This window comes from Vicugna pacos, chromosome X (assembly GCF_048564905.1).
Source record: "Vicugna pacos chromosome X, VicPac4, whole genome shotgun sequence".
NCBI lineage: Eukaryota > Metazoa > Chordata > Mammalia > Artiodactyla > Camelidae > Vicugna > Vicugna pacos.
Window position 1 is genome coordinate 52957357 of NC_133023.1, and position 23585 is coordinate 52980941.

Here is a 23585-nt window from a genome sequence, read left to right on the forward strand (position 1 = left end):
ACCCCCCAGCAAGTGATTGATGGGTAGAGAAGGGGCTGGAATTGCTGGAAAGGCAGTAGGACGGAGAGATTCCAGCTCCCAGCCTCCACCCACCTTCGCAGGAAGGCTCAGGCTGGCTGTACCAACACTCACCAGCTGCTGTGGGGAACATCTGGCATATGATCTCCCTTTCCTTCTGCTTCACCCCCACCCACACCTGGTGACATCAGCTGGAAGGAAGGAGACGGTCCCTTCCATACCTTGGGAAGTTGGTGGGGTTTGGCCCTGATGCCCTCCTCTCGACTCTTTCAAAACCCCTCTATTTCTACTATCCCTGTCCTCTTTCTTCCAAAAGCCCGTCCTGCAGGGTCTTGCTCTCAGCTGGCTGTCAACTAAGGTGTTAGCTGTCAACTAAGGTGTTAGCTGTCAACTAAGGTGTTAACTGATATCTAAGGTGTTAGCTGATAACTAAGGTGTTAGCTGACAACCAAGGTGTTAGTTGATAAGGCTTAACACCCCCCCAAGGGGTATGTGCATTTTAATAGGGGATTGTTGAAAAGAACTGGCCTTCAAGACTCAGATGATATATGCTATATTGGTGGAATTTCGGGCAATGGTGTTGATTAAGGGTGAGGTGTGGGTAGTCCCCTCTAAATCATACCACTTATTTATAAGGTCCCACGTGCGCATGTGTGAGCTTGCAAGCGCATGCACGCACACACACCCCCTCCTTTCTTGCAAAAAGTTTCTGAGTTGTGTGCATATAGGTATCCATTTTTATGACATGTCATAATAATAACAACAAACACTTACACAGCACTCCATGATAGACACTGTTTTGAACACTTTACGTATATTAACTTATTTCCTCTGCCCAACAGCCTTATGAGGTAGGTACTATTTTCATTCCGATTCTATAGTTGAGGAATCAGAAGCTCAGAGAGGTGATGTAAACTGACACCAGGCCACACGCCAGTGCAAGGGGAGACAGGCTGTGTAGGTAGCCCGTGTGGCTCCACATCCCAGCTCTTTACTACCAAGCTTCTCACCCGATACCCAGCAGGGTACAGCCACTGTAGGGTGGGCAGATCCTAGGATGTGAAGTTGTGTGCTTGTTTGCAGGTGTGCACCCCAAGTCTTTAAACTCTGAGAGATAGGGCTGGGGAGAAGCTTTTTTTTTTTTTAATGGAGGTAGTAGGGATTGAACCCATGACATCCTGCATGCAGCTCTACTGCTGAGCTATACCCACCCCTGGGGAAAAGCTTCTTTGAACAGAGAGAATGTGCACATTCTGTGTCAGGGGTGGGGTTGTGGGGTGTGGTGGGGGTGTGGGTGGGGCCTGTGGGAGGTGCAGGTCTGTGCACCAGGGGTGTGAGGGCTCCCTGGGCTGGCTATTGCTGGGGCGTATGCAGACTGCGCAGGGCTGCCTGTGAGTATGTATTCTGAGCTCACCAGTCTCACAAGACAGTCCCACGGTCCTCTCTGCCCCACACCCAGCCCCTACTTTGTGACTCACCCTGCTGCCCTTTGGAATTGCCTCCATCCGGAGGCTGGGCTCTGCTAGAGTCTACTCCCCGACCACAAGAATCAGCCTCTGGCTGGCCAGGAAAGATGAACCCAGCACCCAAATGAGGGCAGACAGGAGAAGTGGATTGAAAGTGAGTAAAGGGCATGTGTGTAGGGAGGGTGGTGTCGGGTGAGACTAGGTAGGGCTTTTGCCATTCCAATGGGGACTTTGCAGGTGGGAGAGACATTATTGGATGAACATTTTAACAAAAGTTGCCCAGATTATCAGTGAGAGCTGGGTGGGGTGGAGCAGGCCAGAGGCTGCAGGAGCCCTGCCTGGGTGTGCCTGTGGGGAAGCTGGGAAGGGCGTGGGGTGGGGACAACTAAAGCGACAGCTAAAGTTGATAAGCCATAGGAAGGGGAGGAGCCAATGGCCTCGTGTTCTGGCTCTGGCCTGGCTGGCTGGTGGGACAACCAGCGGTGGGTTTCGGAGCCTGGAGTTCGGGAGGAAAGTCTGAGCTGGAGATGAATATGCTAAAAAGGATTTGACAGGTAACATTTTACTGCTTTTTCTCATTATAAAATAATACATGCTTATTAAAGAAAATACGGCAAATACGAACAAGCAAAAAGAAGACAGCCATGATTTGCAATACCCTTGTCAGAGATCACAAGTGGTAATAGTTTGGTGTATTTCCTCTTTCTGGTCTTTTTTTTCCCCTATCAGTATTTACTGGTTTGGCTTTATGAACTGGTCTTTAGAGTGTATTGTAAACATTTTCTGATACTAAATTTCATCAACAAGTTCCTTTTGTTACAAAGCATTCAACACTTGAGGTAAACTAGAATTAATCCCCTCTTGTTGGATATTCAAGTTATTTTTAAAACGTCCCTGTTATGATTGTTGTAATGAATATCTTCCTGGCTAGTGACAGAAATTTGAAGGCTGTCAGCCCTGTGCTTCTTGGCTCCCTCCCCTCCCAGGGCCCTTCAGCTGAAGTGGGGCAGTAACATTCTGGGCTTGGGTGTTTGGATCTCTGCCAGCAACAGGCTGTGTGGTCTTAGGCAAGTCCCTTTCTGTCTCTGGGACCTGAATCTACCTATCTGTGCAGTGAAAGAGATCAGACTTGGTGAAGTTCTTGGTTTTCCTTGACAATGGAAGCACTGTCCCCACTGAGTGTTTTCTTTGCTTTCATTCTCTTTAGTGTCTTTCTCTGGCCTTCACCTCTGCCCTTCCCTGGACTCCCTATTTCCCTTTTTCATTTCCTCACTTCTGCCTGCCCCTCATCTGGTCTGCTTCTCCTTGGCTGTCTTCCTGGCTCAGATGGCCAGTGATATGAAGCCTTGGCTGCAGGGTGGGTGCTCCAGCAGAGACCTGCCACAGATGCCAGGGCCCTGGGACAGTTCCTGCTGCCCCAACAGCTACAGTAACTCTGGGCTTTTGTGGCACCAGCTGTTAGGTAACTGGGTGGGCAGGCAAGACACTCCTGAAGTGGAAACTGAGGCTCCGGGAAGAGGTGGGGAAAGTTGAGGATTTCCTGAGCTCATCCTAAAGGGGTGAACTTTCCTGAGTTGGGGGATGGCACCATTGAATTAGCCATTGAAGAGCCATTGAATCAGAGTTTCTGGATCCACGTTAACGACTAGGATCTCTGGCCCATTTCCAGGGGTCTGGAAACCAGTTCTTCCCAGTTCCTTCATCAAGATGCTCAAGAGGCATGTGACTTCACAAAAAGATTAAGGAGCCTTGTCCTAGAGTTCTTTCTGTCCATCCTGTTGTCTCCAGGCAGGATTCACTCCCCAACCCCCAACACAGACACAGACACAGACAGACACACACACACACACACACACACACACACACACACACGTCCAGGCACTGGAATTGACCCCAGTGAAGTCACATCCCTGGGTGGGTGACATCAGCATTGCTTAGGTGGGGGGTTCCTCACACATCATTTTTGGGAATCACTGTATTTCTAGCCACTATTCAGTGCCTTCCATCCCTTCCAAAGTTTTCTGTGATGAGCAGAACCTGCTTAGCCAGGAGGCCAGGCCAGGGGCAGCCACATGAGAGGTAGCAAGGGCCAGAGCATCTGCTGCCTGGGGCTTCTGAACGTGCCTGAGGATGTGAGTGTGTGGAGCAATGCAGAGCTGGATTGGAGAGGATTAGATAATTGACCTCATAATTGACCTAATTAGTGAGTGGCTGTGTGGAGAGCCCTTGGGGACGCCGGGCCCGCAGGTGGCACAAAGGCCAGGCAGAAACACATAGCGGCTATGAGAGCCAAAGCCTGGGTGTCTGCCAGCAAGCCGGAAGGGAGAGCATTGCAGGGAGAGGGCAGGACTTGGAGACACCAAGCAGAGAGGGGCAGAGATAGCTAGGGTCCCTGAAAGGATGGGAGAGGGACAGGAGAGACCTTGAGAGCAGAGGCATAGTGGCTGGAGGTGATGAGGGAAAGGATCCAGATCTGAGCATACCAAGGGACAAGGTACAGGGGTTGAGGGAAACACTAAGGGTAGGGACCAAAGCCTAGGCACCCAGGGGGAGAGTCAGAGGAGGGACAATGAAGACCTTGAGGAAAGAAAGACAAAAGCTACGGGGCCTGGAGAGGAAAAGGGAGTTATTGGGGGAACAAGAACAGCAGCTGAGAGAAACCTGGGAGGGGAAGGGCAGGGCCTGGGGGCTCTCTGAAGTTCTGTGGGCCAGCAACGGAGCCAAAGAATCTGATTTCAGTGCCCATACCCGGGCAAAGTGCGCATGTACACATGGGCACTTGTGCGCATAGTCACTCTCATCCCACTTGGGCCTTTGAAGAACCAAATGGCATCTCATTGGGAGGAGAAGGGTTGGGTAGCATTGGGAATGAGGACTGGAACTCCTGGATCTCAAAGCAGCTTTAGGAAGAACTTGGCCCTTGGGGCTTCCTCCCCAGGATGCATTCTTTCAACAAATGTTCATTGTGTGCTTACTAGATGTCAGAAACTATTTTAGGAGCCGGGGCGACATCTGTGCTTACCTCTGACCAAGATCTCCTGGAGTTTACATTCTAGTGACGGGAGACAGACACATAATAAACATAATAAATGAGTAAATCATACAGTGCCTTCAAATGTGATCAGTGCTATGGAGCGCAAAGGGACCAGATTACAGAGAAGAGGGAGTGCCAGGGTAGGATGGGCAGTAATCTGCAATTTTAAGTAGATTGGTCCTGGTGAGTCTCATTGACAGGGTGACAGGAGGCATATGAGTCAAAACCGAAGCAGAGGGAGTGAGCCCTGTCTATATCTGAGGGAAGAGCACTCCAGGAAGGAGGAATAGCAAGTCAAAGACCCTGAGACAGGAGAGGGCCTGGTTGCTGGAGGAACAACAAGGAGGGCTGTGTGGCTGGAGGGCAGTGAGCAAGAGGGTGAGTTAGGAGAGAGGTCAGAAAAGTAATGACAGGGCAGGGGAGGGCATATCTTGCCGTGCTATAGTGAGGGCCATGGAAAGAACGATGGTTTTTACTCTGAGTGAGGTGGGAGCCACTGCAGAGCTCTGACAGGATCTGACTTAGTTTGAATGGAACACCCTGCTGACCCCCGACTGGTATGTGGACATTAGGCTCTGGTTAGGTCAAGGCAGGAAGCAGGAGAGCCATGAGGAGACTCTACAGCAATCTTGGTGAGACATGAGGGGAGCTTGGGCAGGATAGCAGTAGAGAGGCAGGTGAAAGGCCCCATCACTGCCAGCCTCCCAGGCTTGCTTGGCCCTGGCTAGGGTTAGTTAGAGCAGAGTGAAGGGCCCTGTCTAAGAAGGAAATACAAAGTGGGTGAGGGTATAACTCAGTGATAGAGCACAAGCTTAGCATGCACGAGGTCCTGGGTTCAATCCCCAGTACCTCTGTCGAAAAATAAATAAAAGTAATTACCTCCCCCTGCCTTCCAAAGTAGGGAATATGAACCCAGGTTTGGGACGTCCAGTTCGTCAGGCCTATTTGATGGAGAGATAGGTTCTAGGGATTCTCTGTCAGAATCTGTGGGTCCTTGGCACTTGGTAGGCAAGTAATTTACAGGAGTCCTCAGTCCCTGCCTCTGGGGTGCTGACAGCATAGTCGCAGAGACCAAACACACCTAGGCACATCAGCAAAGGAAAAGCCTTCAGATACACATTCAGATACAAATGCCCATCCCCGTGGCCATCACTGCACATGTGCACAAGCTGAGACGCAGACTCATGCCTCCAGTGATGTGCACACACGGCCACTGATGCTTGGCTCACACCATCACATACGTAGACATGTAGAGCCTTCACCGTGGGCCATGGGCCACTCGCAGCCTTGTCTTCCACCAGCCTCTGCCTCTCTCCATCCTCATCCCAACCTGAGACTGTACATCTTCACACTGCATCATTGTGCTTCTGCACAGGTGTCCTCCACTTGGAGTGACCCTCTTTTTCCCTTGGACCTCCTTCAACAACTGTTGGTGGGCCCCCTGCCACAGCCCAGAGCACACAGGGAAGTTAGTAGCTGTGCATTTCTCTCTGTCCTCCCCTGCCCTGGAGGCCCCTGGGGCCTTGTCATCTTCTTTACCACTAGATCAGTGCCTAGCACACACTAAGAGTTCAATCGGTTGTCAAATGAATGCAGAACTTTAAGGAGTGGAGGGTCTGAGGTGGGTTGCAGAAGAAGACAGATCAAAGGTGAAGTGGTCAGAGCAGACTGGGCCCCCCTTCTCTGAGGGGCAGTGATGATGGCCACCTGGGAGCTGTCTGGTGCCCATGCTGTTAGCTCCACAAGCCCCTGGGGCTAGCCTCCCTTCCCCTCCAGACCGGAACAAACTTCTTGGGGCTGGGGGGCGGGGGGTGTGGTGGAGGGGAGGGGACAGGGAGAAGGAGCAGATTAATCTAGGGATTAATTGAAGGGCTTGGCGGCCTGGCAGCACGTGCTTGGAGCAGCGGCTCTAATGGCTTAATCAGATTACAGGCCTCGGCACAAGGTCGGTCCCAGCAGTGCCCAGCTCCCCTTGAGAATGTCCCTGTTCCAGGGCTCTCCAGGGTGGACTCCACACCCTGCGTTCAGGACCCACTCTGAAACCTGGCATCTTGAGTCTCCACTGTGGAGGTCCTCTGCCTGTCCAGGTTAGCCAGGTCCAGGCCCACTAAATGAGCTAATTTGAAGGACATAGATTTGCAGTTGTGACAGCAGTCCTTAGCTGTGTGACCTCAGGTAAATTATCTAACCTCTCTAAGCCTGAGTGTTCAGTCTGAGCCTGTCTGTGGCCTGCCTCTTCCCCTCCACCCTAGCCCAAGTCTCTCCCCTAGGGGCCTGCTTACTGAGCTCAGAAGTATTACCATGACTGCTGCAAAGAATCCTGGGGAAGAGAAGCCTGAAAGGCCATAGCCCGTGCTGGTCTGAGGCCAACCGCCCCTCTGTATCTTTTCTAAAAGGGGATAGTAACCCCTCCCTGAAGCACTGACATCAAGCTTAAACAAAATGTAAGTGAAAGCACTTTGCAAGTGTTCCTTGTTGCTGGTAGAGTCAGTCATCCCTTGCCTCCCACTGGCTCAGTCCAAGTAAGGCCAGAGGTGAAGAATACAGAACGGGCAAGAATTAATAACAATAATTATAATAATAGTCAGCAGCCATTCCAGCAACCAACCCAGGTATGGCACTTGAAAACTGAGGCAGTGCTTTCCTGTCCATGATCTTACTTCCTGCGTAGGATAGCCCTCAGAGGGCTCTCTGGGGCCTTGGGGGATTGGCAGCCTCTGTGTGAAAGACAAGAAAGCAAGCGAGGCCAAGAGAAGAGATGATTTGTCTCAGTCAGCGGCCGGAGCTGTGCCCACAGAGGGAATCCTGCCCACACACGTGCTGGTAGGATGGCCGGGTAGCAAATAAGTCGGGGGCCTCCAACCTGAGCCCCTGAACCAGACAGCCTGGGGATGAGAGCGCTCAGGTCTTGCTACCTCTCCTGTGCCTGGCTGAGTGAGGCTGAGGCCTTGAGATTCGGTAAAGGTGAGGACCTCTGACCTGGGGAGCCCCATGGTTCTGAGGCCTGAGGAACCTGAGATCTCAGGGCTGGGGTTGGAGGGGATGGGGTGACTGTAAAGGCTCCCGGTGGAGGCCTTCCTGTGGGAAAGCCTCTGGCTGTGCTGGGAGTGGCCGGGCCTACCAGGGCACAGATGGAGGTGCTGTCTGGGAGCAGGCTGGCTTCCAGCCTCCCCTCCTCTTGCCCCTAGTAGTTTATTAGTAGTAATTTGTTAAGCTGTTCCAACTTGTCAGCAGCCACTTCAATGCTTCTGTCTCCTGCTTGTTTTTTGGGGGGGTCCAAAAATGTCAGGAGCTGAGGGGCGGGCTAGAGAGGGGGAGGTCGTCTGAGAAACTGGCCTCTGGAGGAAGGAGGTGCCCAGGCCTCTCTCTACCTTGAAGCTTTACACCAACAGGGTGCCACATCTGAAGGGGAGAGAGATGGGATAATTTACCCCCCGCCCTCACACCCCTGAGAGCAAAAACCTCTCTAGTTTTGCTCCAGCCTCAGGGAAAAGAAAGAAGTATTCAGGGAAGATTTGGTGGTTGGGGTGGGCTCGGGCAGTTGGGGTGGCCTCTGGTGTATAGAGGTGGGGGCTGGGCCTGGAAAGGAGGCAGGGACAGTTGGTGGGGGGCCTCAGGCTGTTCTGTGGTGTTCAGTCTCAGGTGGGATGTCAGGAATCTGCACAAGGAGGACACTAGATGTCGTCACATGATGCCAGGCACTGAGCTCTAGGTTTCACTGGAATTAACTTGTTTTATCCTTGTAACCTTGTCATTTTCTAGGTGGGGTAGGTAACCTGGGCTCAGAGAGATCAAATGAATTACCCAAAGGGCTGAATTTGAACAGAGAACTGGCTGGCTCCAAGGCCTTCAGAGTATCTAGGACTGCTTTGAATTAAAAAGAAACAAGTTCAGTCGGGCAGGTGAGAGAGTGGCTCACCAGCTTGCCAGGACTCTGGCTGACCTGGGTTTTGGTTTCTCACCCCTGTGAGGAGCCAGAGCTGGATTGCGGATAGGGGAGTGGATCCTGGAGGATCCTGCTAGCTCTGATGGTCAAGGATTTCCCAGATCTGTCTTTGACTCCTGGCCATGGCCAGTCTGCCAACCAGTCGGGGCCAGGGGCAGGAAAGCAAGCTTGGAAGAGTTGAAGTCACCCTGGGGTGATGGAGGTGTGGATAGGGGGATGGCTCCTGATTGAGCAGGCCCACAGAACCTGACCAGGTGCAGCTTTGAGCAAGACTTGGCAAGAGGAGACAGGTCTGAGGCGAGCTTTGGCTCTTAATCACTGCTCGCCTCCCTCCTGCATGCCCTGCCACCCTCCCGGGAGCCGGGCGCCATGGGGGGCTGGGAATGGGACGGGCCTGTATGCCACATCCCCTCACCCTGGCCCTGCCCCATGGACTCTGGGGGGAGCTCATTAGCTCGAGGGGCGCCCTGGCCCTCCCCTCACAGCTTGTCACACAATTAACCACCCTCTCTGTACAAGTTGCTGTGTAATTATTGGGTTTTGGCGGGCTTGGGGCCATGTAATTAGCCTGCCCCAGCCTCCAACCAGCTCTCAGGGTCATTAGTGGGCCCACTGGGGGTGGGCGGGCTGGCAAATCATCTGCATGACAATGCGCACATTGTGGTGCCTCTGCCTGCACCCAGGGCAGAGGGGCAGCTGGTGGCACTGCGTGGCCCAGCTCCTGGGCACATCTGCCCTGACCCCAATGGCCTGCTCAGAAGCATCTCTGACCTGGCCTGTCAGTCATAGGTTCCAACCCTTTCCCAAACTGTCTCTTCCGTGAGCTTCTCCACAGCCCTGGAGGTCCGTATTCTGCTTCTCCCCATTTCACAGATGAGACAACTGAGGCTTCGAGTGGGGCCAGGACTCCCCTAAGATCACTTAGCTCACAGGTGGTGGAGCCAAGATCAGCACTCGACTCTGTCTCTTTCATTCAGCCACTTTCTCCCTGAGGGAAGCATGAGAACAGACTGGCTCCCAAGGGTGAGTGTTTGATGCTGAGCCAGGTGCTGCCCCAGGAGCCTTGCTCACTCCCAGGGGCCTCTGTGGGGCCTCTTTCTCCCTGTCCCTGAAGCCTTCTGCCAGCCTGCTCCTGAGCCATGACCAGGCTTTTCTTGGACTCTCCTTCAGGAGCTCTCAGAATTCTTCCCCAAGCCAGCAAGACAGGCAACTTCCCTAACCATCAAATGTTCAAGAGAAGAGCTGCCAAGACCACCTCGGTACCTCTGACTATCTGGAAATGTCTCTCCTATCTGTAGCGGGTTGCATCCTTGGAGAGCTAACAGTGGGGATCTCTAGTTTCACAGTGATACTCCTTCACTGAGACACTGTTCCCTGTCCTTCTCCCTGCCTTGAAAGGTCTCTCACCATCTCCCACCCTAGCCTGCTGTCTGGTAGCCTGGGCTGTGCTGCCCTCAATTAGAACGCTCTGCCCAGTTGGTGAAGGTGAAGAGGTGGGTGGCAAGGGCTCGTGGATGCTTCAGCCACTGGCCCTGCTCTGCAAGGGTCTTAAGGTATATTTACCATGGACCTTGCCAGGTTAATAGCACGTTACTCTGGCCATTTACAACTGTTCTGTCTTGAGCAGCTTCCGTAACCTCTCTGAGCCGCCCGGGAGTTGTGAAGACTCAACAACATTACCGGCAAGTGCCTGGCTCTGCTTGCACGGGGCACAAAGTGAGAAAGTGCGTTCCCTTCCCAGTTCCCAGCAGTGATTGGTCCCTGAAACCAATCCCATCTTCCATTTCTCCCAGGGCTCTGAACAAAGTCCCCACAGAGCCCCAGTGTTCTGCACCTTGCCCCCTCCCCTGCTGCCTGCCCCCTGCAACCCCTGACCACCTTCTAGCTCTCCCTGCACCCTCTCCCCATTCTGAAGGCTGCATTATTCTGGCTGCAGGGAAATTAGTTGTTCCCTTGAAACCCCCTGCCCCGCCCCTCCCTGCCCCCCTTCCCGAGGCTGGTGACAAGTATGTGGGACTTAATTGGCTGGCATGAAAGGCAGCACTGACATTAATTGGCTACATTTGGCAGGCAGGCCCCCAGCCTCCCCCCTCCTCTTGCCAAACCCCTACCGCTTCCCAGGAACCTTATCAATCCCACCACAGGGACCAAGAGCTTCGAGGCCCCTGCCAATTAGGCACTTTTTGCTCCTTTTCTTCCCCTGATGGGGTTTCGTTAGAATTTATGACACTCTATAGGGCTGGGGGTGAGGGAGGTGGGAAGAAGGAGATGGGAAGGCTGGAGGAGGCCCATTCCTATGGAGAACAGGCTGGGAGGGAGGGGGAGGGTGCGGATGTGAAAAGGACACTAGGGATTAGGCCCTGAAGCTGGAGGGGAGAGGGGTCTGTGGTGCAGGACGTAGGGCCTGGAGGAAGGGGGAGGAGGGCTTTGACCAGGCCAAGTAGACTGATTTAATAGGCACTGCATACACACTTGGAGAAAGGTTGGAGAAATTTTGAGGAAATCCAGTTAACATAGTTCTAGGACAGAGCTGGTATGCTGGGGACCTGGCTTTTTTTTCCAGAAATCCCTGGGCACCTTTGGTTTAGTCACTGGCCATTTCTGGGACACGGAGGGATGGGGCATGATCCATGGTTCCCATCCCAAGCCAGCGTCCATGAAGAGAAGAGCTGGAGAGGCATCTAAGAATCAGCCACAGAGCTTCCGAAAGACTGTCCTGGGTCTGGGCCGCCATGCCAGGGGCAGCTCCTTGTGCTCTTGGCCAGTCTCATGCTAGCCAAAAGCTTCGACTGGCAGCCCAGGATGTCTGTGTGATAAAACCGGGAAGACAAATAAATTGTTACTCCCTCAGTTCTCTGTGTTTGGGAGAATGAATCTTTCAAGGTCTGAATAAGCTGGTGAAAGAGGTTCCTGCTGACGCTAGGGGGGGACGCGCTGGCCTGAATGGGCTGGCACAGGTTGGGGTGGGGAGGAGGCAGGAACCAGAAGGCCACCTCTCATCACCCTCTCAAGCCATCCTTGTAGCCGACATTGGTGCCCTGGGGACGATGGGAACCATTCAGATGATTCAGAACTCCCAAGTACATCTGAATACAGATGTGCTCTTTTGGAAAAAGAGCTCTGTTTTAACAGCTTTCAACTAGGAAGAGAGATGAAAATAGGCCCTGTGTCCTCAAGGATTTCTGTTCCATCACTGGGGTTTCCAGGTCACTCAGGACTCATTCTCGGTTTTGGCTGATGGTGTCACCAGTCCCCACATGACTTGGCAGGACTGGACAGTGGGAGGTGTCCCTGAGCAATCTCGGCAGGCTCCTTCTAGACACGTCTTGAACACAACTTGCCTCTCACATCTGCCCCTTTGTCTCCTTGAACTGATGTCTCCTGGTGCCCAAACTCATCTGTTTCTATGGAGATGGTGCCATTACTATAACTAGGATGACTATTAGATAATGATAATCAGCACCATTTTTGAGGGCATACGATGTCCCAGACCTTATTCTAAACACCCTATTATAGTTGTCACAAGAGCCCTCAAAGGTGGGAACTGTTATTATTTCCATTTTACAGAAAAGAATCCAAGGTCGAGAATGGAAAGGTATTTGTCTTGGGTCACACAGCTAAGAAGAGATAGGACTAGACTTCATGTGCAGGTTGGTGTAACTTGGAATCTTGAGCCTCTTTGCCTTTGGCAGGTGCAGGTGACCAAGGGTTGCTGGTGTGGGTGTGTGCTTATTGGAGAGTCCATGGAGAACCTGTGCCTTTCCTTTGTTCCTCAGTCCAGTGACGCTGATATCTCTCCAGTCCCTTGGACCCTCTTTATTCTGGTGGGACATCTTGTACCTCATCTAAGAATCCTGAATCCCCTTTGATGATCATTTGTACTCCATCTAAGAAAGTTGAATCTCCTCTGCAGATCCTGGGGAGAAGTTAAGGACAGCCAGCAGAACACACGCCTGGCCACAACCTCAGGCCCCAAAGCTCTGGGACAGAGACTTCAGTGGCCACCAGAGTTGAGTTTTAAGACCGTTAGAGGATTTAAGCTCTGAACAGACTGCACAGCCCCTGCCCCCCACTGGCTGTATATAATTAAAATTAAAAACAATACTAACCCGTAAAGTACATGTAAGGAAGTCCAACAAAGTTTTGATTTTTCCCAAGATACTACTTGGATGCTTGAAAAAATATATCAAATTCTTTCAAAATTTTTTCTTTCTCACTTGCAGATGCACATGTGTGCACGCACGCACACTTCTGTTAGTTCCTTAAATGCAGGTCACTTGCCATTCCCAGAATCCAGCCCAGCTGCCCTCACTGTTGTCCTCACCTTGCCAGCAAAACCGCTATATTGCCACCTTCTCTCTGCTACTGACTTTTGGCTGAACTTCTGGCTGTGAGCGTGAACCTCCCCTTCCCTGGTCTGTCTGCCTCCGCTTACCTGCCAATCCTTTGCTTGGGAAGGGCTGGTAAGAAACTCAGAGTCAAGCACTTGCCACTCAATGTGTGGTCAGTGGAGCAGCAGCAGAAGCACCTGGGAGCTTCTTAGAAATACAAAATCCCAGGCTCAACCCAAGACCCACTCAATCTGAATCTGCAGCTGCACAACTTCCCCAGGCCTTCCGTGCATACAATACAGCTGCTGTGCTAAGGTAGGGATTCTCAGAGTGTGTTCCCTGGACCAGCAGCAGCAGCACTTGTTACAAATCCAAATTCTTAGACCCTGCTCCTGTCCTACTAAATCAAAAACTCTAAGGGTAAAGCTGGCAAGTTGTGTTTTAATATGCCTTCCAGGTGGTTCTGATAGACTCTAGAGTTTGAGAATCACTGTTGCGCTAAGATACATGAAGCAGGAAGCTCTTGCAGAAAAGTGTCGGGCCCTTGGATTTCCCCAACCCCAACGAAGATAGGTACCAGGCAGGCTGTAGCATATGGAAGGGATCCTGCACTGTCCTGACGATTATTTAGGCATCTGAGGTAGTTTCTGGGAAATGGTGCTAGATGTTTGGGAAATTTCCAGAGGCTGTCATTTATTGAGCACCTACTAAGTACTGGGGATGGCCAGTCACAACCATGGGCATTTCTTCATCTAGTCCTGTAGACCATCCTGTGGGCTAAGAGTTTAGTCCACCAGCTGCTTTAAAGGTGAGGAATCTGAGACTCAGAGAGGTCAAGTGAGAATCTGTGGTATATTTATACAATGGAATACTACCCAGCCATAAAAAGAATAAAATAATGCCATTTGCAGCAACATGGATGGACCTGGAGGATGTCATTCTAAATGAAGTGAGCCAGAAAGAGAAAGAAAAATACCATATGATATCACTCATATGTGGAATCTAAAAAAAAAAGACACAAATGAACTTATTTACAAAACAGAAATAGACTCACAAACAGAAAACAAACTTATGATTATCGGGGGGAAAGAGGGTGGGAAGGGATAAATTGGAAGTTCCAGATTTGCAGATACTAACTACTATGTATAAAATAGGTAAACAACAAGAACCTACTGTATAGCACAGAGAACTATGTTCAATATCTTGTAGTAATCTATAATGAAAAAGAATATGAAATCGAATATACGTATCTGTATGACTGAAATATTATGCTATACACCAGAAATTGACACAAGATTGTAAACTGACTATACTTCAATTTTAAAGAAAAAGAATATATGGTGGCTTGAATACGTCAAAAAAAAAAAAAAGGAGGATTTGCCCCCAGATCGGTCAGAATCCAAGTCCAGTGCCTTTTCTGTAAAACCTCTGCTGCCCAGACTGTAGAGCTCTAGAAACATTAAGTGTGCTTACTATATGCCAGACATCATTCTAACTGCTTTACCAATGTTAAGTCCTTTAATCCCACAACTCCCTCCCCTCATTTTACAGATGAGTAAAGTGAGGCACAGAGAGGTTCACTTACCTGTCCAAGGTCTCCCAGCTAGTAAGTGGTAGAGCCGGAATTCCAGCCTGGGCAGTGTGGTGCCAGAGGCCCAGCAAAAGAACCAGTTAATTTGCTCTCCCCTTCCAAGCCAAGTACAGTTCAGGCAATGGGAACAAAAGAGGGAGTTTGTTGGCCTTGACAGGTTTATTGAGGTGGTTTATGTTTGATTTCCCCAATTTCCAGCTCAGCTCTTTCGTTCACATCCCCTCCCTCCCCCGTGGTGTCACCCAGGGCTGCAGGCCCCTCCTTGCTCAGCCCAGTGTTCTCCCATCCACTGCATTCTCCCAGCTCCTCAGGGTCCCCTGCAGAAATCACTCCCAGCTCAGGCTGGTCTTCTGGACTTCCTGCCCAGCATCTAGTTGGCCAGCCTGAGGCCCCCAAATAGCCAAAAAGGCAAGAAATCAGATCCTACAGGTCCTGGAGTCCGCAGGGGACAGGGTTAGATGGTAGCCAAATACATGCTTCCCTCTCCCCAGCATTCTCGTTTCCCGTCCTTTTCTCCATTGGATTCCTACCTGCCCAGGAGCAGCAGGTTCCCAGCTTGGCACAGGCCCTTCACTGACAGCTTCCTGTACTGACAAGAAGGAAGATGGGCCACTGGACAGCCAGACAAGCTAATGGGTCCACTGGCCTTCATCAGAGTGCCTTGGGGCCATAGCTCTCCTCTCAGTGGTAATGAGATGCTCCTGACTGACATCTCTGCAGCGACTAAAAGGTTTACAAAAATTTCTCAGAGCATTCTCTCAGTTAATTGTCATAGCCATCTTGTGAGGAAAGCATTCTTACTCTGGTTTTTCAGGTGAGGAAGAAGGTGATGAGGTTCAGAGAGAAAAGCAACCAAATAGAACATACGCCGTTCTGTGCCAATATGGTGCTCTGCCGACACCACCAAAACCCGACCTCAGTTCTATTCAGGAGCTATTTGGGCCAACTTCTTGACAAATGAAGTCAAGTGGCTGGTTCAGCTGAGAAACCTCCAAGGAAAGGTGGGAGGCTTGACACGCTTGGTGTGGGTCTGCCTCGGGGACCCAGCCAGCCCTATTCTCTGTTGCCTCTTGCATCTGGTTCTGCTGGGAAGATGGTGGACCAGCTGCTGTGGTCATACTCCCAGAGGTCAGTATTACCTCCCTGATGGACCTCTCCCTTGACCCCTGCATCTACCCCCTGTGGTGACTGTTCCAAGAACAGAGGGCTCTCTCAGGTGCCACCCCAATCCCACATCCTCCTTTCCAAGTCTGATCTTACCCCACCAACAACCTTGAGTGTTCTCCATGGAAGCCCATTGTATTGGAAAAAGTCACCAACCTCCATCTTTTCTCCAAAAAACTCCCTTTACCCTCAGATCAGAACTGAAACCTGCAACTCCCTTTGGTAACTCTCTCCAGTGGATGCTCTGCTTTCACCTTTTACCAGCTTGGCTTTGAGGAGCAGTACGGAGACTGGTGTTGTCCAGGTTTGCAATGGCTGTTTATGGCCCGGGCTCCTGTGCCTACTTTAAATTCCCCCTCTTCCCAAGAAAGATATGTTATTGACTAGAAGACCCTCTCTTCTTTCTCAGCCCCACTGCTGACCAGAAAACACTGATCAGTCTTCAGTTCTCACACCACCAAGTCCCCAGACCTTTCTCTCCACCCTGACACCTGCTGCCTCCCCCACTGGCTTCAGCATCCTCATGGATGTCCACTCCACCTGGCCCGCAGCCATCCTACAACCTCCATGGCATCATCCACACATCCTCTCTGTAGAAGCTTCCCAGTGGTTTGGCAACATCCCAAGCCTTGCCATTACTTGGGAAGGCTTCAGCCCCAAGATTTCCAATCCTCAGCCCCTCTACTCCCACCCCTCAGATAACTGGCTCCTTCAACCCTTCTGAGCCTGGTCTTGGTTTCAGTACTTGGGACTGGGCTGTTAAGTAACCATTTGTTGGATAAATGAAAAACAAACAAACAAACAAAACCAAATTGGTCCCCTCGACTCCTGAGCATTTCAGTCCCTGATCCCCATCCACAACCATATTCTCCCAGTCCTCAGTCCTCTTCAGGCCTCCCTCACCTCCCTAATTTGTCTACTCTAGACCCTGTGCCAGCCATGACCTTCATGACCTGAGCCATTCCAGCTTTGCACACCATCTGCTACTGTCCCCAGTCCTGGCCCTTCTAAGTTTGCCAGCCTCAACAGGAGGCTCTTGGTGATGCTGATGTTCCAGTCCTTTAATTCATCCCATGGGGACTGCCATTCCCATCTTCCACTTTTCTTCCATTCCAGCCTCACAACTACACCCCTCCCAATATTTGGCTTCCAATTTTGCTAAGACAAAGGTTGTCCATCTCAGATTTTTTCTGTATGTCCTCCCTCCCAGTCACTCCCTCTCCTCCTTCCCTCCCTCCCTCTCTTCCTCTCTCTCCTTTTTGTCTCCTAGGAAGATATGTCTAGCCTCTGCTCCATACCTAACCTCTAACTCCATCAATTATTCCCTTTCTCTTGTATCTCCATCTCTCCCCCTCCTTTGAGTGCTATTTCCTCCTTAGCCTACAAGGATTTTCAGCACTCTCCCATCCTTCAAAGAAACCCTCCCTTGACCCGGCCTCCCTCTTAAGCTATCATCTTCTCTCTGGCCTTCCCCTCTCAGCCAAACTTCTTGGAAATGTTGTCTACCCTCAGTATCTCTGCATCCTCACCTCCCACTCTCCTCAGTCTACTGCTTTACGTCCTCTCACCCTCTCGCCTGACTTTGCCCTTTTAAAGATCACCAGTGGCTTCCTTGTCACCAAATCAATAACCTTTTCCCAGTCTCACATCTGACCCTGCCACCTGTCCCTTCCTGCTTGCCATTCTCTCTTCCATTGGCTTTGGAGACACTAAATGGCTCCAGGTCTCTTGCATCATGTGGCTTTTTTAGTCTCTACTCTTGCCATACATGGGTAGCTTGGCTCTAGCTTTTGTCTTTGGTCTTCTCTTTCTCTGCTCTCTCCAGAGCAGTAAAGTCCATTCTCCCGCTTCCAGTCATTCTGATCATGTCCCATTATTTATCTCTAGTCCTGATCATTCCTTTAGTTCCAGACTGAAGTTCAAGTCACAAGGCCCCTACTGGGCATGTTCATTTTATGTCAGACAGGGACCTCAGACTCAGTGCAACAAGCTGCAGGCATCCTCTTTTCCCCCAAACTGGTTCCTTTCCATATGGCCCAGTTTCATAAATGGTACAACCAATCACTCAGTTAATAGAGCCAGAAACCTGGGAGTCATCACTGTCTCCTTCCTTCCCCCCAGCCACCACCTCCAATCCATCACCGAGGCTTATCACATCTACTTTCCTTAGTATCTCTCCAATGTATCCCTTCCTCTCTAGGCCCATTTTCTGTTTGGCTTCATGCATCCATTCATTCAGCAATTGTTGCATTTTCAGTGACAGTCACTCTGCCAGATTCTTGGGAAACCACAGTGAATGAGACAGTCAAGGTGTTTGCCCTCATGATGCTTACATTCCAGTGAGGGAAACAGTGAAGAGACAAATGAATAAATACAAAAGGAGATATGAAGGCAATCAATGCATGGCTGTGATAGAGAAAAATAGGGGGGCGCTATTTTAGGTAAGGGGGTTCAGGGAAGACCTTTTTAAGGAGATGATATTTAGGCTAAGACCTGAAGGCTGGCAAAGAGCCAGCAGTTTGAAGCACTGAGGAGTCAACTTTCCAAGCAGAAGGACCAACAACTGCAGAGGTCCTGAGGCCAGGAAGAGCTTGAGTATATTAAGGATCAGAAAAGATAAGTGTGGCTGGTGTAGAGAGAAGGAGGGGGCCAGTGGGACAAGGTGTGGTCAGAGAGGGAGGCAGGGACCACATCTTAGGGGGTGGATTGTAAGCCAGAGTAAGAAACTTGCATTTTATTCCAAGCAAACCCACCACAAAGTTTGAAATTTGAGAGAGATATAGTCTGATAATACATTTTAAAAAATCAGCAGCTCTGCAGGGGTATAGCTCAGTGGTAGAGCGCGTTCTTAACATGCACAGGGTCCTGGGTTCAATCCCCAGTACCTCCATTTAAACAAACAAACAAACAAACAAACAAACCTAATTACCTCCCTCCCCCCCTGAAAAAATAATTTAAAAAACCCAGTGACTCTGGCCATGGTGAGGAGCCTGGGCTGTAGCAGGATAAGAGAGAGAACAGAAGAAGGGACAGGCTGTCCAGTGTCCTTGTCAGAGAAATGGTGATGGCAGGGCAAGTGGAGAGACATGGATAGATGAGATACATTCAAGGTAGAACAGAACCTGTTGACAGATTGAATGTGGGGAGTGAGGGGAAAGAAAGAATCAAGGAGGACTCCTGGGGCTTGGGTCTGAGCAACTAGTAGATGATGCCATTTACTAAAGATGGGAAGACTAGGGGAGGGGCAGGCTTCAGGCTGACTGCAGACATTTTCTTTGGACATGTTTAATTTGGATTTTTCTTGAAGCATTCAAGGGAAGCTAACAAGTAGGTGATTGGTTACATTAGGTTGGGTAAATTGGGAGTTCGAAATTTGCAGATATTAACTACCATATATAAAATAGATAAACAACAAGCACAGGGAATATCTTGTAGTAACTTATATTCAATATCTTTTAGTAACCTATAATGAAAAGGAATATGAAAAGAAATATATGTATGTATCTGTATGACTGAACTATTATGCTGTACACCAGAAAGTGACACAATACTGTAAACTGACTATACTTCAATTTAAAAAAATGAGGCTGGAGATCAGGGAGGTTTGGGATGGACATGAACATTGGGGAGTAAGAAGCACATAAATGGCATTTGAAGTTGTGGGAATGGATGCACTCACCTCGGAAGAAAGTACAGAGAGGAGAGGGGAATTTGGATAGAGGAGGGGTGAACAGAGGGGCCCGTGAGGTTGGGGGCAAAAATCAGGAGAGTGTAATGTCCCAGAGTTGAGAGAAGATACTTTTTACAGAAGGAGGAGGATTAGGATTAGGATAAGGGTTAGGATGCCTGCTGAGAAGTCAGGTCAGATAGAGGCCACGGATGGAGCCAGTTCATGTGGAGCCCTGGGTGCAACTGCCGAAGAGGTATGACGTCACTGAATCCTGACATCCACCCGACGATGGAGGTGCTGTGCTGCTCGCCTCCACTTTACAGATTAGGCAATTGAGTCTCAGAGAGTTTAAGTATCTTTCTCAAGGTCATACAGCTGGGTAGCAGTAAAGCCAGGGTTCAAACGCAGGCAGGCTGGCTCCAGAAGCCCTGTCTTAACCACTGCACTGGCTGGCCTGTCGTAATGTCAGCTCCAAGAAATGTCTGCTGGATCTGGTAATCTGGCAGGTTTTGGTGATCTTGACAAGAGTGATTTCGATAAGGGGTGAGTGTAGAAGCCAGAATGCAGTGGTTGACAGATGAGTGGATAGTGGAGAAGCAGAGCTAGAGGGGAGGGTAGAATCCTTTGCGGAAGGAAAGCAGTGATGTGGGGCCAGAGCTGGAGGGAGATGTGGATCAAAGGAAAGTCTTGTCTTTAAAAAATATTCCTTTCCCCTTCCCTCACCCCTTTATTTTATTTTTAATGGAGGTACTGGGGATTGAAACCAGGGCCCCACACATGCTAAGCCTGCCCTCTACTACTGAGCTCTACCTTCCCCTCCCTTTACTTTTGTTAAGAATGAAGATATGGAACAAGTGTCTTTGTTAAAGGGAATGAAACCGAGAGTAGAAAGAGCTACCCAAAAAAGCTTTGGGAAGGTGAGAAGGGTAGGCTCTGGAGTCCAGTTTGAAGGGCTGGTTTGAGACAGAAGAAGGGCCTTGTCCTCCACCGTTATGGAGGAAGAAGGAGCAGGGGGGCTGTAGAATTTGTGGGGATAAAAGGAAGTTTCTGTCTGATGGTGCTCATTTTCTCAATGCATAATGAAATGAGGTTATCAGCCTTGAGGGGTGGGGACTGGGGAAGAAACAGAAGGACTGCATCTTTTTTAAAAAAATTTTTATCGAAATGTGGTTGATTTACAATGTTAGTTTCAGGTGTACAGTGGAGTGATTCAGTTATACATGTACACATATATGTATTTTTTCTTTTCAAATTCTTTTCAATTATATGTTATTACAAGAAACTGAATATAGTTCTCTGTGCTATACAGTGGGTCCTTGATGTTTATTTTAAATATAGTAATGTGTGTCTGTCTGGTTTTTTTTAATGGTGGTACTGGGGTTTGAACCCAGGATCTTGTTCATGCTAAGCACACGCTCTATCACTGTATACCCTCCACCCCAGGACTGAATCTTATCCTCATCAGTTGAACCCTGAGCTAGAGCTACAGTCCCCTCCCTGCTTCTACCTTTTTCTCCAGCCTCCACCCAAAAGCTAAGTTCTTCTTCCTAAAGATTAGAAAGGTTAACCCCTGCTCCAAAACCTTCAATGTCTTTACCCATGTCTCCTTTGCCTGAAACACCTCCATGGCCCATCTCTGCCTGTTGAAGTCTTCTTTGGAGAGGAGTGGAGAACTTTCTATATAGATGGAACTGATCACTTCCCATCCTTTGTAATTGACAGATCTACAAGCCCAGCTCTGAGCCCTCTGAAAGCAGGGATTCTAACATATTCTCCTCCATGCTTCTCCCATGACAATACAGTGCCCAGTACTTATCTACATAGTAGATAAACGTGTATTGACCTGAGCACACACATGGACCCAAGAGTTGGGAGACCAGGTTTCTGGTCTCCTTCCCTTCCTACACCTTGGTTTCCATCTTTGTAACATGAGTGGATGGGACTTGATGGTTTCTAATGCCTCCGTCCTGATACTTTGTGCCTTCACCATTGATGGATTTGCCACCATTGACATTGCCAACCTGTAACTGAAGTTTACAATACTCTGGATGAAGAGGGATGACTTTCCGATTTATGTGTCAGCTTCTGCCTGAATCAGCCCTTCTGGCTAATCATGATGTTTACTGAGTACCATGCTAAGATCTTTGGTGTGTGTTTTCTTGTGTAATCCTCACAACAATCATGGAGGTCAGATTTTTCAGATAAGGAAACTGAGGTTTGATGCGGTTGGGTAATCTTCTACACAAGAAAGTGGCAGGGTTGGGATTCTGATTGTCTCTGCTTTCAAACTCTTGTTCTTTATTTACTTATTTTTTATATGGAGGTACTGGGGATTGAATCCAGGATCTCGTGCATGCTAAGCATGTACTCTACCACTGAGTCACACCCTCCCCATACAGATCTCCTGTTCTTAACTGGTCTTCTTTGGCACAGTGGTCTCTACTATGGCTGCACATTAGACTCACTTGGGGGACTTTATAGTGATGGATGACTGAATTCTATCCCCAGAGATCTCGACTCAGTTGGTCTGGGGCATGCTCTGCTGCTTAGGGACTTTTTAAAGCTCCCTAGATGATTTCATTGCACAGCCAGGATTGAGATCATAGACCTAGAGACCCAGCCCTCAGGTCTGAAGCTAATTCTGACCTGGGCCACCTCAGTCCCACCGGATTTTGGGGCTGGGCATGGGGAATGGAGGTTGGGATAGAGGCAAGACATAGGGGTGGGAGTGAGAGAGGGGCAGTGTGATGGGACAGGATCCGAAACTTCTCTTATTTTATCAGCTGTAGTGCCTGGGGCTTGGAGAGAATCCTGAGCCAAACATGTCCATTGTGGCTTCAATGCCATCCCCAAGAAGACATGGGTCCAAACTACGATGTTGTCCAGTGGAACATGTACGTCTCTTTCTCCCAGGGTTGATGCTCTGTCCAAAGCCCGCTTCCCACACAAAGCCTTGGTTGCAATTTCCCGTGTGCTCAGGACCTAACTAGAAGGCTGTTGTTAGTGCAGAATATCTAGAATCCTATGATTCTGCTACCAACAGACCGTCACCCACCCCCTAGCCTCTTGTCACTGGACCTGCCCCAACACTGAGCTTACTAAGATCTGGGTCCACACCCCATTGGATCAAGCTTCCTGCTTTGTAATCAAGTTCCTGGCCTCAGCTTCCCCAGGGTCTGGCCTCCTCCTTCCCCACCAGTCCTGATGGCCGAGGTCATAGCAGCTTTGTACACAAGCCCACCCAAGTTACGACGTGACAGGGTCAAGCAACCTCTTTCCAGAGGACCAGGCTGCTCTTTTGAAGGCAGTGCCAGACTGAGGCAGTCCTGTGCCCCTAGAAACTGGTCTCTGCATGAACGCATGCCAGGTTGGGGTACCCCTGAGTGGAGAGGGTCTGGTTGGGGGAGAGAGGCTGGGAGCTGCTGGGTGGGCCAGGTGGGTGTGGAGGAATTCTCTGTCCAGCTGCACATCTTTATTCATAATGCTTGATTGTTCTGGCTAGGGAGCTGATCATGCTGTGTGTGTTGGGGCGGGGGGGAGCCCCGGGCAGGCGGGCAGGCAGTGGGCTCCCTCCACTCCCTTCTTCTGTAACTACAGTGGGAGTGGGGGTGGCCACGAGCCCGGGGCTCTCAGGCTGCTCACAGCTGGTCCCGATTTGTGGACAATGGGAACTCAGCTCACAGTGCATATCCCACCCGAGCCCCCAGCTCAGTCTGGGACTGCTGGAAGGCTTGCACAGGAATGTGGGGGGGAAAGGCTTGAAGGGTGCACTGCAGAAGTGGCTTCGAGAAAAAGCTCTGTCAGAGAGGGGAGTGGAGGAGTGCGGGGGGAGGGCGGTGGGACTGGGGCCTGCCAGCTGACTTCCTTGAGCCCAGATGAAGCCTTAACAGTGACCTCCTCTTTTGCAGCCTGGAGCTCTTGCAGCCTCACCGCTGGGGGAAGGGGTGCCAGCTGACACCCCTATAGAAGCAGGGACTCAGACAAGGGCGCATGGAGTTGTGGGCAAATCTGAGACTGGCAGCCAGGGGACCAGACCCCATGCCATCCCATTCCTGCTCCCAGAGCTGACTACTCCTGATGCTGAAGCCCTGGTCCCTGACCTCATTGCCCAGGCCCCTGTGATCTTGGATCCCGAAGACTTGCCTGGGGGTAACATGGACCCCTGCAGTCCAGGCCCAAATTCCTCTGTCTGGGAACTCCCTCCGCCTCCTCTGCCCCACCAGGCATGGGAGTATCTGGGCTGCTCTGAGGGTATCTGGGTCTGGGCTGGGCCAGATGGAGTAGGGGAGATTTGGGGAAATGGAAGTGGGGGCAGGTAATAATGATAGCCCACCATGTTCTCATCATAAGGAAAAAAGAATTGTA

At 50.3% G+C, this 23585-nt stretch overlaps 1 long non-coding RNA gene across 1 annotated transcript; it reads left to right on the top strand.

Annotated features, from left to right (window-relative positions):
- The first annotated feature begins 1409 nt into the window (after positions 1-1409).
- On the top strand, positions 1410-23585 carry LOC116279211 (uncharacterized). Its single transcript, XR_012067589.1, has 3 exons — positions 1410-1638; positions 22004-22114; positions 23129-23585. It is a non-coding gene; the product is annotated as an uncharacterized lncRNA (long non-coding RNA).